We start from the raw sequence: 15,327 nt of genomic DNA, 5'->3' as shown, positions 1-15,327 counted from the left end.
TTTTTTCCTGAATATATTCAGGAAAAAACGCATACGCCCTTTTTGGCCAACCAAGCAAGCTTGCAAAGGAAATCTGCACTACAATGAAGTCTCACTTCCCCCCGGTCAAAAGGGCCATCTGAAAAAAGTGTAAAATCCAGAAAGGCAGGACAGGCCATGGAGAACTGGGAGCCTTGTTATGCTGATGGGCGGGATGTAAATTGCCAACAACCACTCGGGAGAAGTGTATGGTGTTTCCTGAAACATCTAAAAAACAAAGCAACAGAACCTAGGGCACTTCCACTTATGGTCCTATAGCTTAGGGAAATTAAAATCAAAAAGACACAGCCACCCCAAAGTTTGGAACGGCTCTGTTTACAAGAAGCTCGTTTACAGTACAAGTTCAACATCGCAGAAAGTGAAAAATGGATAAAGAAGTTGTGGTATTTACTTACAAAGCAATATCACTCAGCAATGAAATCTGTGTCATCAGGCCCTTAGCAGCACAATGAGTGGATTCAGGTATGATGATTCTAACTGAAATAAGTCACACAGAAAAAGAAACATCATAAGATATCAGTAATACATGGAATGTAAACTTGGCTACACAGGAACTGAATTACAGAACAGAACAGGGTCTCAAATTTAGAAAACCAACTTATGCTTGCTTAAGGGTAAAGGTGAGTTGTGGTGCTGCATAAAACCAGAGATTGAAATGAGCACAGATAATGTTCCTTAAGTCAAATATGGAATAGACAAGAACTACTCCTTGCTCAACGAAATGGACTCAACACCGCATATTAAACGCCTAAGAATGTACCTGACTAGTAAGTATCTTAAAACCTATGGATTGCTATGTCTCCGAAAGAGAATCAACCATGTGTACAGGGGCATAAATGCAGCAGTGATAGGATTGGAGAGGTTCGGTGAGCAAATGAAGACCCTTTGAAGTCATATTGCATGGTACCCACTACACGGGTCTTAACTCTCCAGGTTTAAGGTATTCTTCCTTCAGCTAAAACATGCATGTGGAACCTAGAGTATGATCAACCATGTGATCGGGAGACGTGTTCAAATATGTCTCAGTTTTCGTACCCTGGTACTCGGGTGCAACATTCCAGACGCTTTACTAACACTCTCCCGACTTGGAGAGTCAGTCCCTTTAACCTCCTGTTTGGCCCAGTTTGCAATTTCTGCGGAAGATGAACAGGAATAGAGAGAACCAATGAGAGGCTAGCTGGAGGTGTCTGGACGGGCAAATTTAACTCTCATTTCCCACCAGGAAGAGGAATTAACCAAAGGCTCAGCGTGCCGTGCCGGAACCAGATTAGGGCCTGAGCCATCCTGCGGTGTTGCGGCCAGCTCAAAAGAAAGCGGGTTGAAGAAAGGAGCTCAGGGGCACTGTAATTCACAAACCTGCAGAGTTATAAATGACAGCTATCGTCCAAAAATAGACTGAAGTAAGGCTGCCAAGAGGACTTGAAAGCGGGGCAGAATTGCAGGAAACCGATTTCAGGAGGTAGACTGGAATTGCATTGAAAGCATAGGAAAAGAGGCAGAACGTACACAATGATGCACTTGGCCAAAAAGGGCGTATGTGTGTTTTCCTGAATATATTCAGGAAAAAACGCATACGCCCTTTTTGGCCAACCAAGCAAGCCTGCAAAGGAAATCTGCACTACAATGAAGTCTCACTTCCCCCCGGTCAAAAGGGCCATCTGAAAAAAGTGTAAAATCCATAAAGGCACGACAGGCCATGGAGAACTGGGAGCCTTCTTATGCTGATGGGCGGGATGTAAATTGCCAACAACCACTCGGGAGAAGTGTATGGTGTTTCCTGAAACATCTAAAAAACAAAGCAACAGAACCTAGGGCACTTCCACTTATGGTCCTATAGCTTAGGGAAATTAAAATCAAAAAGACACAGCCACCCCAAAGTTTGGAACGGCTCTGTTTACAAGAACCTCGTTTACAGTACAAGTTCAACATTGCAGAAAGTGAAAAATGGATAAAGAAGTTGTGGTATTTACTTACAAAGCAATATCACTCAGCAATGAAATCTGTGTCATCAGGCCCTTAGCAGCACAATGAGTGGATTCAGGTATGATGATTCTAACTGAAATAAGTCACACAGAAAAAGAAACATCATAAGATATCAGTAATATACGGAATGTAAACTTGGCTACACAGGAACTGAATCACAGAACAGAACAGGGTCTCAAATTTAGAAAACCAACTTATGCTTGCTTAAGGGTAAAGGTGAGTTGGGGTGCTGCATAAAACCAGAGATTGAAATGAACACAGATAAAGTTCCTTAAGTCAAATATGGAATAGACAAGAGCTATTCCTTGCTCAACGAAATGGACTCAACACCGCATATTAAACGCCTAAGAATGTACCTGACTAGTAAGTATCTTAAAACCTATGGATCGCTATGTCTCCGAAAGAGAATCAAGCATGTGTACAGGGGCATAAACGCAGCAGTGATAGGATTGGAGAGGTTCGGTGAGCAAATGAAAACCCTTTGAAATCATATTGCATGGTACCCATTACACGGGTCTTAACTCTCCAGGTTTAAGGTATTCTTCCTTCAGCTAAAACATGCATGTGGAACCTAGAGTATGATCAACCATGTGATCGGGAGACGTGTTCAAATATGTCTCAGTTTTCGTACCTGGTACTCGGGTGCAACATTCCAGACGCTTTACTAACACTCTCCCGACTTGGAGAGTCAGCGCTTTTAACCTCCTGTTTGGCCCAGTTTGCAATTTCTGCGGAAGATGAACAGGAATAGAGAGAACCAATGAGAGACTAGCTGGAGGTGTCTGGACGGGCAAATTTAACTCTCATTTCCCACCAGGAAGAGGAAACAACCAAAGGCTCAGCGTGCCATGCCGGAACCAGATTAGGGCCTGAAGCCATCCTGCGGTGTTGCGGCCAGCTCAAAAGAAAGCGAGTTGAAGAAAGGAGCTCAGGGGCACTGTAATTCACAAACCTGCAGAGTTATAAATGACAGCTATCGTCCAAAAATAGACTGAAGTAAGGCTGCCAAGAGGACTTGAAAGCGGGGCAGAATTGCAGGAAACCGATTTCAGGAGGTAGACTGGAATTGCATTGAAAGCATAGGAAAAGAGGCAGAACGTCCACAATGATGCACTTGGCCAAAAAGGGCGTATGCGTTTTTTCCTGAATATATTCAGGAAAAAACGCATACGCCCTTTTTGGCCAACCAAGCAAGCTTGCAAAGGAAATCTGCACTACAATGAAGTCTCACTTCCCCCCGGTCAAAAGGGCCATCTGAAAAAAGTGTAATATCCAGAAAGGCAACAGGCCATTGAGAACTGGGAGCCTTGTTATGCTGATGGGCGGGATGTAAATTGCCAACAGACACTTGGGAGAAGTGTACGGTGTTTCCTGAAACATCTAAAAAACAAAGCAACAGAACCTAGGGCACTTCCACTTATGGTCCTATAGCTTAGGGAAATTAAAATCAAAAAGACACAGCCACCCCAAAGTTTGGAACGGCTCTGTTTACAAGAAACTTGTTTACAGTACAAGTTCAACATCGCAGAAAGTGAAAAATGGATAAAGAAGTTGTGGTATTCACTTACAAAGCAATATCACTCAGCAATGAAATCTATGTCATCAGGCCCTTAGCAGCACAATGAGTGGATTCAGGTATGATGATTCTAACTGAAATAAGTCACACAGAAAAAGAAACATCATAAGATATCAGTAATACACGGAATGTAAACTTGGCTACACAGGAACTGAATTACAGAACAGAACAGGGTCTCAAATTTAGAAAACCAACTTATGCTTGCTTAAGGGGAAAGGTGAGTTGGGGTGCTGCATAAAACCAGAGATTGAAATGAGCACAGATAAGGTTCCTTAAGCCAAATATGGAATAGACAAGAGCTACTCCTTGCTCAACGAAATGGACTCAACACCGCATATTAAACGCCTAAGAATGTACCTGACTAGTAAGTATCTTAAAACCTATGGATTGCTATGTCTCCGAAAGAGAATCAAGCATGTGTACAGGGGCATAAACGCAGCAGTGATAGGATTGGAGAGGTTCGGTGAGCAAATGAAGACCCTTTGAAGTCATATTGCATGGTACCCATTCCACGGGTTTCAACTACCCAGGTTTTAGGTATTCATCCTTCAGCTAAAACATGCATGTGGAACCCAAGTATGATCAACCATGTGAACGGGAGACGTGTTCAAATATGTCTCAGTTTTCCTCCCCTGGTACTCGGGTGCAACATTCCAGACGCTTTACTAACACTCTCCCGACTTGGAGAGTCAGTCCCTTTAACCTCCTGTTTGGCCCAGTTTGCAATTTCTGCGGAAGATGAACAGGAATAGCGAGAAACAATGAGAGGCTAGCTGGAGGTGTCTGGACGGGCAAATTTAACTCTCATTTCCCACCAGGAAGAGGAATTAACCAAAGGCTCAGCATGCCGGACCGGAACCAGATTAGGGCCTGAAGCCATCCTGCGGTGTTGCGGCCAGGTCACAAGAAAGCGAGTTGAAAAAAGGAGCTCAGGGGCACTGCAATTCACAAACCAGCAGAGTTATAAATGACAGCTATCGTCCAAAAATTGACTGAAGTAAGGCTGCCAAGAGGACTTGAAAGCGGGGCAGAATTGCAGGAAACCGATTGGCACAATGATGCCATCCTGCGGTGTTGCGGCTAGCTCAAAAGAAAGCGAGTTGAAGAAAGGAGCTCAGGGGCACTGTAATTCACAAACCTGCAGAGTTATAAATGACAGCTATCGTCCAAAAATAGACTGAAGTAAGGCTGCCAAGAGGACTTGAAAGCGGGGCAGAATTGCAGGAAACCGATTTCAGGAGGTAGACTGGAATTGCATTGAAAGCATAGGAAAAGAGGCAGAACGTCCACAATGATGCACTTGGCCAAAAAGGGCGTATGCGTTTTTTCCTGAATATATTCAGGAAAAAACGCATACGCCCTTTTTGGCCAACCAAGCAAGCTTGCAAAGGAAATCTGCACTACAATGAAGTCTCACTTCCCCCCGGTCAAAAGGGCCATCTGAAAAAAGTGTAAAATCCAGAAAGGCAGGACAGGCCATGGAGAACTGGGAGCCTAGTTATGCTGATGGGCGGGATGTAAATTGCCAACAGACACTCGGGAGAAGTGTATGGTGTTTCCTGAAACATCTAAAAAACAAAGCAACAGAGCCTAGGGCACTTCCACTTATGGACCTATAGCTTAGGGAAATTAAAATCAAAAAGACACAGCCACCCCAAAGTTTGGAACGGCTCTGTTTACAAGAACCTCGTTTACAGTACAAGTTCAACATCGCAGAAAGTGAAAAATGGATAAAGAAGTTGTGGTATTCACTTACAAAGCAATATCACTCAGCAATGAAATCTATGTCATCAGGCCCTTAGCAGCACAATGAGTGGATTCAGGTATGATGATTCTAAATGAAATAAGTCACACTGAAAAACAAACATCATAAGATATCAGTAATACACGGAATGGAAACTTGGCTACACAGGAACTGAATTACAGAACAGAACAGGGTCTCAAATTTAGAAAACCAACTTATGCTTGCTTAAGGGGAAAGGTGAGTTGGGGTGCTGCATAAAACCAGAGATTGAAATGAGCACAGATAAAGTTCCTTAAGCCAAATATGGAATAGACAAGAGCTACTCCTTGCTCAACGAAATGGACTCAACACCCCATATTAAACGCCTAAGAATGTACCTGACTAGTAAGTATCTTAAAACCTATGGATTGCTATGTCTCCGAAGGAGAATCAAGCATGTGCACAGGGGCATAAACGCAGCAGTGATAGGATTGGAGAGGTTCGGTGAGCAAATGAAGACCCTTTGAAGTCATATTGCATGGTACCCATTACACGGGTTTCAACTACCCAGGTTTTAGGTATTCTTCCTTCAGCTAAAACATGCATGTGGAACCTAGAGTATGATCAACCATGTGATCGGGAGACGTGTTCAAATATGTCTCAGTTTTCCTCCCCTGGTACTCGGGTGCAACATTCCAGACGCTTTACTAACACTCTCCCCACTTGGAGAGTCAGCGCCTTTAACCTCCTGTTTGGCCCAGTTTGCAATTTCTGCGGAAGATGAACAGGAATAGCGAGAACCAATGAGAGACTAGCTGGAGGTGTCTGGACGGGTAAATTTAACTCTCATTTCCCACCAGGAAGAGGAAATAACCAAAGGCTCAGCGTGCCGTGCCCGAACCAGATTAGGGCCTGAAGCCATCCTGCGGTGTTGCGGCCAGGTCACAAGAAAGCAAGTTGAAGAAAGGAGCTCAGGGGCACTGTAATTCACAAACCTGCAGAGTTATAAATGACAGCTATCGTCCAGAAATAGACTGAAGTAAGGCTGCCAAGAGGACTTGAAAGCGAGGCAGTATTGCAGGATACCGATTTCAGGAGGTAGACTGGAATTGCATTGAAAGCATAGGAAAAGAGGCAGAACGTCCACAATGATGCACTTGGCCAAAAAGGGCGTATGCGTTTTTTCCTGAATATATTCAGGAAAAAACGCATACGCCCTTTTTGGCCAACCAAGCAAGCTTGCAAAGGAAATCTGCACTACAATGAAGTCTCACTTCCCCCCGGTCAAAAGGGCCATCTGAAAAATGTGTAAAATCCAGAAAGGCAGGACAGGCCATGGAGAACTGGGAGCCTTGTTATGCTGATGGGTGGGATGTAAATTGCCAACAACCACTCGGGAGAAGTGTATGGTGTTTCCTGAAACATCTAAAAAACAAAGCAACAGAACCTAGGGCACTTCCACTTATGGTCCTATAGCTTAGGGAAATTAAAATCAAAAAGACACAGCCACCACAAAGTTTGGAAAGGCTCTGTTTACAAGAACCTCGTTTACAGTACAAGTTCAACATCGCAGAAAGTGAAAAATGGATAAAGAAGTTGTGGTATTTACTTACAAAGCAACATCACTCAGCAATGAAACCTGTGTCATCAGGCCCTTAGCAACACAATGAGTGGATTCAGGTATGATGATTCTAACTGAAATAAGTCACACAGAAAAAGAAACATCATAAGATATCAGTAATACACGGAATGTAAACTTGGCTACACAGGAACTGAATTACAGAACAGAACAGGGTCTCAAATTTAGAAAACCAACTTGTGCTTGCTTAAGGGGAAAGGTGAGTTGGGGTGCTGCATAAAACCAGAGATTGAAATGAGCACAGATAAAGTTCCTTAAGCCAAATATGGAATAGACAAGAGCTACTCCTTGCTCAACGAAATGGACTCAACACCCCATATTAAACGCCTAAGAATGTACCTGACTAGTAAGTATCTTAAAACCTATGGATTGCTATGTCTCCAAAAGAGAATCAAGCATGTGTACAGGGGCATAAACGCAGCAGTGATAGGATTGGAGAGGTTCGGTGAGCAAATGAAGACCCTTTGAAGTCATATTGCATGGTACCCATTCCACGGGTTTCAACTACCCAGGTTTTAGGTATTCATCCTTCAGCTAAAACATGCATGTGGAACCCAAGTATGATCAACCATGTGAACGGGAGACGTGTTCAAATATGTCTCAGTTTTCGTACCCTGGTACTCGGGTGCAACATTCCAGACGCTTTACTAACACTCTCCCCACTTGGAGAGTCAGCACCTTTAACCTCCTGTTTGGCCCAGTTTGCAATTTCTGTGGAAGATGAACAGGAATAGCGAGAACCAATGAGAGGCTAGCTGGAGGTGTCTGGACGGGCAAATTTAACTCTCATTTCCCACCAGGAAGAGGAAATAACCAAAGGCTCAGCGTGCCGTACCGGAACCAGATTAGAGCCTGAGGCCATCCTGCGGTGTTGCGGCCAGCTCAAAAGAAAGCGAGTTGAAGAAAGGAGCTCAGGGGCACTGTAATTCACAAACCTGCAGAGTTATAAATGACAGCTATCGTCCAAAAATAGACTGAAGTAAGGCTGCCAAGAGGACTTGAAAGCGGGGCAGAATTGCAGGAAACCGATTTCAGGAGGTAGACTGGAATTGCATTGAAAGCATAAGAAAAGAGGCAGAACGTCCACAATGATGCACTTGGCCAAAAAGGGCGTATGCGTTTTTTCCTGAATATATTCAGGAAAAAACGCATACGCCCTTTTTGGCCAACCAAGCAAGCTTGCAAAGGAAATCTGCACTACAATGAAGTCTCACTTCCCCCCGGTCAAAAGGGCCATCTGAAAAAAGTGTAAAATCCAGAAAGGCAGGACAGGCCATGGAGAACTGGGAGCCTTGTTATGCGGATGGGCGGGATGTAAATTGCCAACAGACACTTGGGAGAAGTGTATGGTGTTTCCTGAAACATCTAAAAAACAAAGCAACAGAGCCTAGGGCACTTCCACTTATGGTCCTATAGCTTAGGGAAATTAAAATCAAAAAGACACACCCACCCCAAAGTTTGGGACGCCTCTGTTTAGAAGAACCTCGTTTACCGTACAAGTTCAATATCACAGAAAGTGAAAAATGGATAAAGAACTTGTGGTACTTACGTACAATGCAGTATCACTCAGCAATGAAATCTATGTCATCAGGCCCGTAGCAGCATAATGAGTGGATTCAGGTACGATGATTCTAACTGAAATAAGTCACACAGAAAAAGAAACATCATAAGATATCACTAATACACGGAATGTAAACTTGGCTACACAGGAACTGAATTACAGAACAGAACAGGGTCTCAAATTTAGAAAACCAACTTGTGCTTGCTTAAGGGGAAAGGTGAGTTGGGGTGCTGCATAAAACCAGAGATTGAAATGAGCACAGATAAAGTTCCTTAAGCCAAATATGGAATAGACAAGAGCTACTCCTTGCTCAACGAAATGGACTCAACACCGCATATTAAACGCCTAAGAATGTACCTGACTAGTAAGTATCTTAAAACCTATAGATTGCTATGTCTCCGAAAGAGAATCAAGCATGTGTACAGGGGCATAAACGCAGCAGTCATAGGATTGGAGAGGTTCGGTGAGCAAATGAAGACCCTTTGAAGTCATATTGCATGGTACCCATTCCACGGGTTTCAAATACCCAGGTTTTAGGTATTCTTCCTTCAGGTAAAACATGCATGTGGAACCTAGAGTAAGATCAACCATGTGATCGGGAGACGTGTTCAAATATGTCTCAGTTTTCGTACCCTGGTACTCGGGTGCAACATTCCAGACCCTTTACTAACACTCTCCCCACTTGGAGAGTCAGCGCCTTTAACCTCCTGTTTGGCCCAGTTTGCAATTTCTGAGGAAGATGAACAGGAATAGCGAGAACCAATGAGAGGCTAGTTGGAGGTGTCTGGACGGGCAAATTTAACTCTCATTTCCCACCAGGAAGAGGAAATAACCAAAGGCTCAGCGTGCCGTACCGGAACCAGATTTGAGCCTGAGGCCATCCTGCGGTGTTGCGGCCAGCTCAAAAGAAAGCGAGTTGAAGAAAGGAGCTCAGGGGCACTGTAATTCACAAACCTGCAGAGTTATAAATGACAGCTATCGTCCAAAAATAGACTGAAGTAAGGCTGCCAAGAGGACTTGAAAGCGGGGCAGAATTGCAGGAAACCGATTTCAGGAGGTAGACTGGAATTGCATTGAAAGCATAGGAAAAGAGGCAGAACGTCCACAATGATGCACTTGGCCAAAAAGGGCGTATGCGTTTTTTCCTGAATATATTCAGGAAAAAACGCATACGCCCTTTTTGGCCAACCAAGCAAGCTTGCAAAGGAAATCTGCACTACAATGAAGTCTCACTTCCCCCCGGTCAAAAGGGCCATCTGAAAAAAGTGTAAAATCCAGAAAGGCAGGACAGGCCATGGAGAACTGGGAGCCTTGTTATGCTGATGGGCGGGATGTAAATTGCCAACAACCACTCGGGAGAAGTGTATGGTGTTTCCTGAAACATCTAAAAAACAAAGCAACAGAACCTAGGGCACTTCCACTTATGGTCCTATAGCTTAGGGAAATTAAAATCAAAAAGACACAGCCACCCCAAAGTTTGGAATGGCTCTCTTTACAAGAACCTCGTTTACAGTACAAGTTCAACATTGCAGAAAGTGAAAAATGGATAAAGAAGTTGTGGTATTTACTTACAAAGCAATATCACTCAGCAATGAAATCTGTGTCATCAGGCCCTTAGCAGCACAATGAGTGGATTCAGGTATGATGATTCTAACTGAAATAAGTCACACAGAAAAAGAAACATCATAAGATATCAGTAATACACGGAATGTAAACTTGGCTACACAGGAACTGAATTACAGAACAGAACAGGGTCTCAAATTTAGAAAACCAACTTATGCTTGCTTAAGGGTAAAGGTGAGTTGGGGTGCTGCATAAAACCAGAGATTGAAATGAGCACAGATAAAGTTCCTTAAGTCAAATATGGAATAGACAAGAGCTACTCCTTGCTCAACGAAATGGACTCAACACCGCATATTAAACGCCTAAGAATGTACCTGACTAGTAAGTATCTTAAAACCTATGGATCGCTATGTCTCCGAAAGAGAATCAAGCATGTGTACAGGGGCATAAACGCAGCAGTGATAGGATTGGAGAGGTTCGGTGAGCAAATGAAGACCCTTTGAAGTCATATTGCATGGTACCCATTACACGGGTCTCAACTACCCAGGTTTTAGGTATTCTTCCTTCAGCTAAAACATGCATGTGGAACCTAGAGTATTATCAACCATGTGATCGGGAGACGTGTTCAAATATGTCTCAGTTTTCGTACCCTGGTACTCGGGTGCAACATTCCAGACGCTTTACTAACACTCTCCCCACTTGGAGAGTCAGTCCCTTTAACCTCCTGTTTGGCCCAGTTTGCAATTTCTGCGGAAGATGAACAGGAATAGCGAGAACAAATGAGAGGCTAGCTGGAGGTGTCTGGACGGGCAAATTTAACTCTCATTTCCCACCATGAAGAGGAATTAACCAAAGGCTCAGCGTGTCCTGCCGGAACCAGATTAGGGCCTGAAGCCATCCTGTGGTGTTGCGGCCAGGTCACAAGAAAGCGAGTTGAAGAAAGGAGCTCAGGGGCACTGTAATTCACAAACCTGCAGAGTTATAAATGACAGCTATCGTCCAAAAATAGACTGAAGTAAGGCTGCCAAGAGGACTTGAAAGCGGGGCAGAATTGCAGGAAACCGATTTCAGGAGCTAGACTGGAATTGCATTGAAAGCATAGGAAAAGAGGCAGAACGTCCACAATGATGCACTTGGCCAAAAAGCGCGTATGCGTTTTTTCCTGAATATATTCAGGAAAAAACGCATACGCCCTTTTTGGCCAACCAAGCAAGCTTGCAAAGGAAATCTGCACTACAATGAAGTCTCACTTCCCCCCGGTCAAAAGGGCCATCTGAAAAAAGTGTAAAATCCAGAAAGGCAGGACAGGCCATGGAGAACTGGGAGCCTTGTTATGCTGATGGGCGGGATGTAAATTGCCAACAGACACTTGGGAGAAGTGTATGGTGTTTCCTGAAACATCTAAAAAACAAAGCAACAGAACCTAGGGCACTTCCACTTATGGTCCTATAGCTTAGGGAAATTAAAATCAAAAAGACACAGCCACCCCAAAGTTTGGAACGGCTCTGTTTACAAGAACCTCGTTTACAGTACAAGTTCAACATCGCAGAAAGTGAAAAATGGATAAAGAAGTTGTGGTATTTACTTACAAAGCAATATCACTCAGCAATGAAATCTGTGTCATCAGGCCCTTAGCAGCACAATGAGTGGATTCAGGTATGATGATTCTAACTGAAATAAGTCACACAAAAAAAAGAAACATCATAAGATATCACTAATACACGGAATGTAAACTTGGCTACACAGGAACTGAATTACAGAACAGAACAGGGTCTCAAATTTAGAAAACCAACTTATGCTTGCTTAAGGGTAAAGGTGAGTTGTGGTGCTGCATAAAACCAGAGATTGAAATGAGCACAGATAAAGTTCCTTAAGCCAAATATGGAATAGACAAGAGCTACTCCTTGCTCAACGAAATGGACTCAACACCCCATATTAAACGCCTAAGAATGTACCTGACTAGTAAGTATCTTAAAACCTATGGATTGCTATGTCTCTAAAAGAGAATCAAGCATGTGTACAGGGGCATAAACGCAGCAGTGATAGGATTGGAGAGGTTCGGTGAGCAAATGAAGACCCTTTGAAGTCATATTGCATGGTACCAATTACACGGGTCTCAACTACCCAGGTTTTAGGTATTCTTCCTTCAGCTAAAACATGCATGTGGAACCTAGAGTATGATCAACCATGTGATCGGGAGACGTGTTCAAATATGTCTCAGTTTTCGTACCCTGGTACTCGGGTGCAACATTCCAGACGCTTTACTAACACTCTCCCCACTTGGAGAGTCAGTCCCTTTAACCTCCTGTTTGGCCCAGTTTGCAATTTCTGCGGAAGATGAACAGGAATAGCGAGAACCAATGAGAGGCTAGCTGGAGGTGTCTGGACGGGCAAATTTAACTCTCATTTTCCACCATGAAGAGGAATTAACCAAAGGCACAGCGTGCCCTGCCGGAACCAGATTAGGGCCTGAAGCCATCCTGTGGTGTTGCGGCCAGGTCACAAGAAAGCAAGTTGAAGAAAGGAGCTCAGGGGCACTGTAATTCACAAACCTGCAGAGTTATAAATGACAGCTATCGTCCAAAAATAGACTGAAGTAAGGCTGCCAAGAGGACTTGAAAGGGGGGCAGAATTGCAGGAAACCGATTTCAGGAGCTAGACTGGAATTGCATTGAAAGCATAGGAAAAGAGGCAGAACGTCCACAATGATGCACTTGGCCAAAAAGGGCGTATGCGTTTTTTCCTGAATATATTCAGGAAAAAACGCATACGCCCTTTTTGGCCAACCCAGCAAGCTTGCAAAGGAAATCTGCACTACAATGAAGTCTCACTTCCCCCCGGTCAAAAGGGCCATCTGAAAAAAGTGTAAAATCCAGAAAGGCAGGACAGGCCATGGAGAACTGGGAGCCTTGTTATGCTGATGGGCGGGATGTAAATTGCCCACAACCACTGGGGAGAAGTGTATGGTGTTTCCTGAAACATCTAAAAAACAAAGCAACAGAACCTAGGGCACTTCCACTTATGGTCCTATAGCTTAGGGAAATTAAAATCAAAAAGACACAGCCACCCCAAAGTTTGGAACGGCTCTGTTTACAAGAACCTCGTTTACAGTACAAGTTCAACATCGCAGAAAGTGAAAAATGGATAAAGAAGTTGTGGTATTTACTTACAAAGCAATATCACTCAGCAATGAAATCTATGTCATCAGGCCCTTAGCAGCACAATGAGTGGATTCAGGTATGATGATTCTAACTGAAATAAGTCACACAGAAAAAGAAACATCATAAGATATCAGTAATACATGGAATGTAAACTTGGCTACACAGGAACTGAATTACAGAACAGAACAGGGTCTCAAATTTAGAAAACCAACTTATGCTTGCTTAAGGGTAAAGGTGAGTTGGGGTGCTGCATAAAACCAGAGATTGAAATGAGCACAGATAAAGTTCCTTAAGCCAAATATGGAATAGACAAGAGCTACTCCTTGCTCAACGAAATGGACTCAACACCCCATATTAAACGCCTAAGAATGTACCTGACTAGTAAGTATCTTAAAACCTATGGATTGCTATGTCTCCAAAAGAGAATCAAGCATGTGTACAGGGGCATAAACGCAGCAGTGATAGGATTGGAGAGGTTCGGTGAGCAAATGAAGACCCTTTGAAATCATATTGCATGGTACCCATTACACGGGTCTCAACTACCCAGGTTTTAGGTATTCTTCCTTCAGCTAAAACATGCATGTGGAACCTAGAGTATTATCAACCATGTGATCGGGAGACGTGTTCAAATATGTCTCAGTTTTCGTACCCTGGTACTCGGGTGCAACATTCCAGACGATGTACTAACACTCTCCCGACTTGGAGAGTCAGCGCTTTTAACCTCCTGTTTGGCCCAGTTTGCAATTTCTGCGGAAGATGAACAGGAATAGAGAGAACCAATGAGAGACTAGCTGGAGGTGTCTGGACGGGCAAATTTAACTCTCATTTCCCACCAGGAAGAGGAAACAACCAAAGGCTCAGCATGCCGGGCCGGAACCAGATTAGGGCCTGAAGCCATCCTGCGGTGTTGCGGCCAGGTCACAAGAAAGCGAGTTGAAGAAAGGAGCTCAGGGGCACTGCAATTCACAAACCAGCAGAGTTATAAATGACAGCTATCGTCCAAAAATTGACTGAAGTAAGGCTGCCAAGAGGACTTGAAAGCGGGGCAGAATTGCAGGAAACCGATTGGCACAATGATGCCATCCTGCGGTGTTGCGGCTAGCTCAAAAGAAAGCGAGTTGAAGAAAGGAGCTCAGGGGCACTGTAATTCACAAACCTGCAGAGTTATAAATGACAGCTATCGTCCAAAAATATACTGAAGTAAGGCTGCCAAGAGGACTTGAAAGCGGGGCAGAATTGCAGGACACCGATTTCAGGAGGTAGACTGGAATTGCATTGAAAGCATAGGAAAAGAGGCAGAACGTCCACAATGATGCACTTGGCCAAAAAGGGCTTATGCGTTTTTTCCTGAATATATTCAGGAAAAAACGCATACACCCTTTTTGGCCAACCAAGCAAGCTTGCAAAGGAAATCTGCACTACAATGAAGTCTCACTTCCCCCCGGTCAAAAGGGCCATCTGAAAAAAGTGTAAAATCCAGAAAGGCAGGACAGGCCATGGAGAACTGGGAGCCTAGTTATGCTGATGGGCGGGATGTAAATTGCCAACAGACACTCGGGAGAAGTGTATGGTGTTTCCTGAAACATCTAAAAAACAAAGCAACAGAGCCTAGGGCACTTCCACTTATGGACCTATAGCTTAGGGAAATTAAAATCAAAAAGACACAGCCACCCCAAAGTTTGGAACGGCTCTGTTTACAAGAACCTCGTTTACAGTACAAGTTCAACATCGCAGAAAGTGAAAAATGGATAAAGAAGTTGTGGTATTCACTTACAAAGCAATATCACTCAGCAATGAAATCTATGTCATCAGGCCCTTAGCAGCACAATGAGTGGATTCAGGTATGATGATTCTAAATGAAATAAGTCACACAGAAAAACAAACATCATAAGATATCAGTAATACACGGAATGGAAACTTGGCTACACAGGAACTGAATTACAGAACAGAACAGGGTCTCAAATTTAGAAAACCAACTTATGCTTGCTTAAGGGGAAAGGTGAGTTGGGGTGCTGCATAAAACCAGAGATTGAAATGAGCACAGATAAAGTTCCTTAAGCCAAATATGGAATAGACAAGAGC

The 15,327-nt window shown here is 43.6% G+C and overlaps 1 long non-coding RNA gene across 4 annotated transcripts in view; it reads right to left on the bottom strand.

The window, feature by feature from the left end:
- LOC307181161 overlaps nucleotides 1-15,104 on the bottom strand; it is a 165,188-nt gene extending 150,084 nt beyond the window's left edge. For all 4 annotated transcript variants that reach the window (XR_013826049.1, XR_013826050.1, XR_013826051.1 and 1 more), the window contains exons 1-2: nucleotides 15,016-15,104; nucleotides 5,355-5,432 (exon numbers count right to left, since the gene is read on the bottom strand). This is a non-coding gene — a long non-coding RNA (uncharacterized lncRNA). The remainder of the gene's footprint in view (nucleotides 1-5,354; nucleotides 5,433-15,015) is intronic.
- Between the last annotated feature and the right edge of the window lie 223 nt (nucleotides 15,105-15,327).

Source organism: Stenella coeruleoalba (genome assembly GCF_951394435.1).
Source record: "Stenella coeruleoalba genome assembly, contig: scaffold_268, whole genome shotgun sequence".
In the NCBI taxonomy this organism is placed as follows: Eukaryota; Metazoa; Chordata; class Mammalia; order Artiodactyla; family Delphinidae; genus Stenella; species Stenella coeruleoalba.
This window is presented reverse-complemented; position numbering and strand designations above follow the sequence as displayed.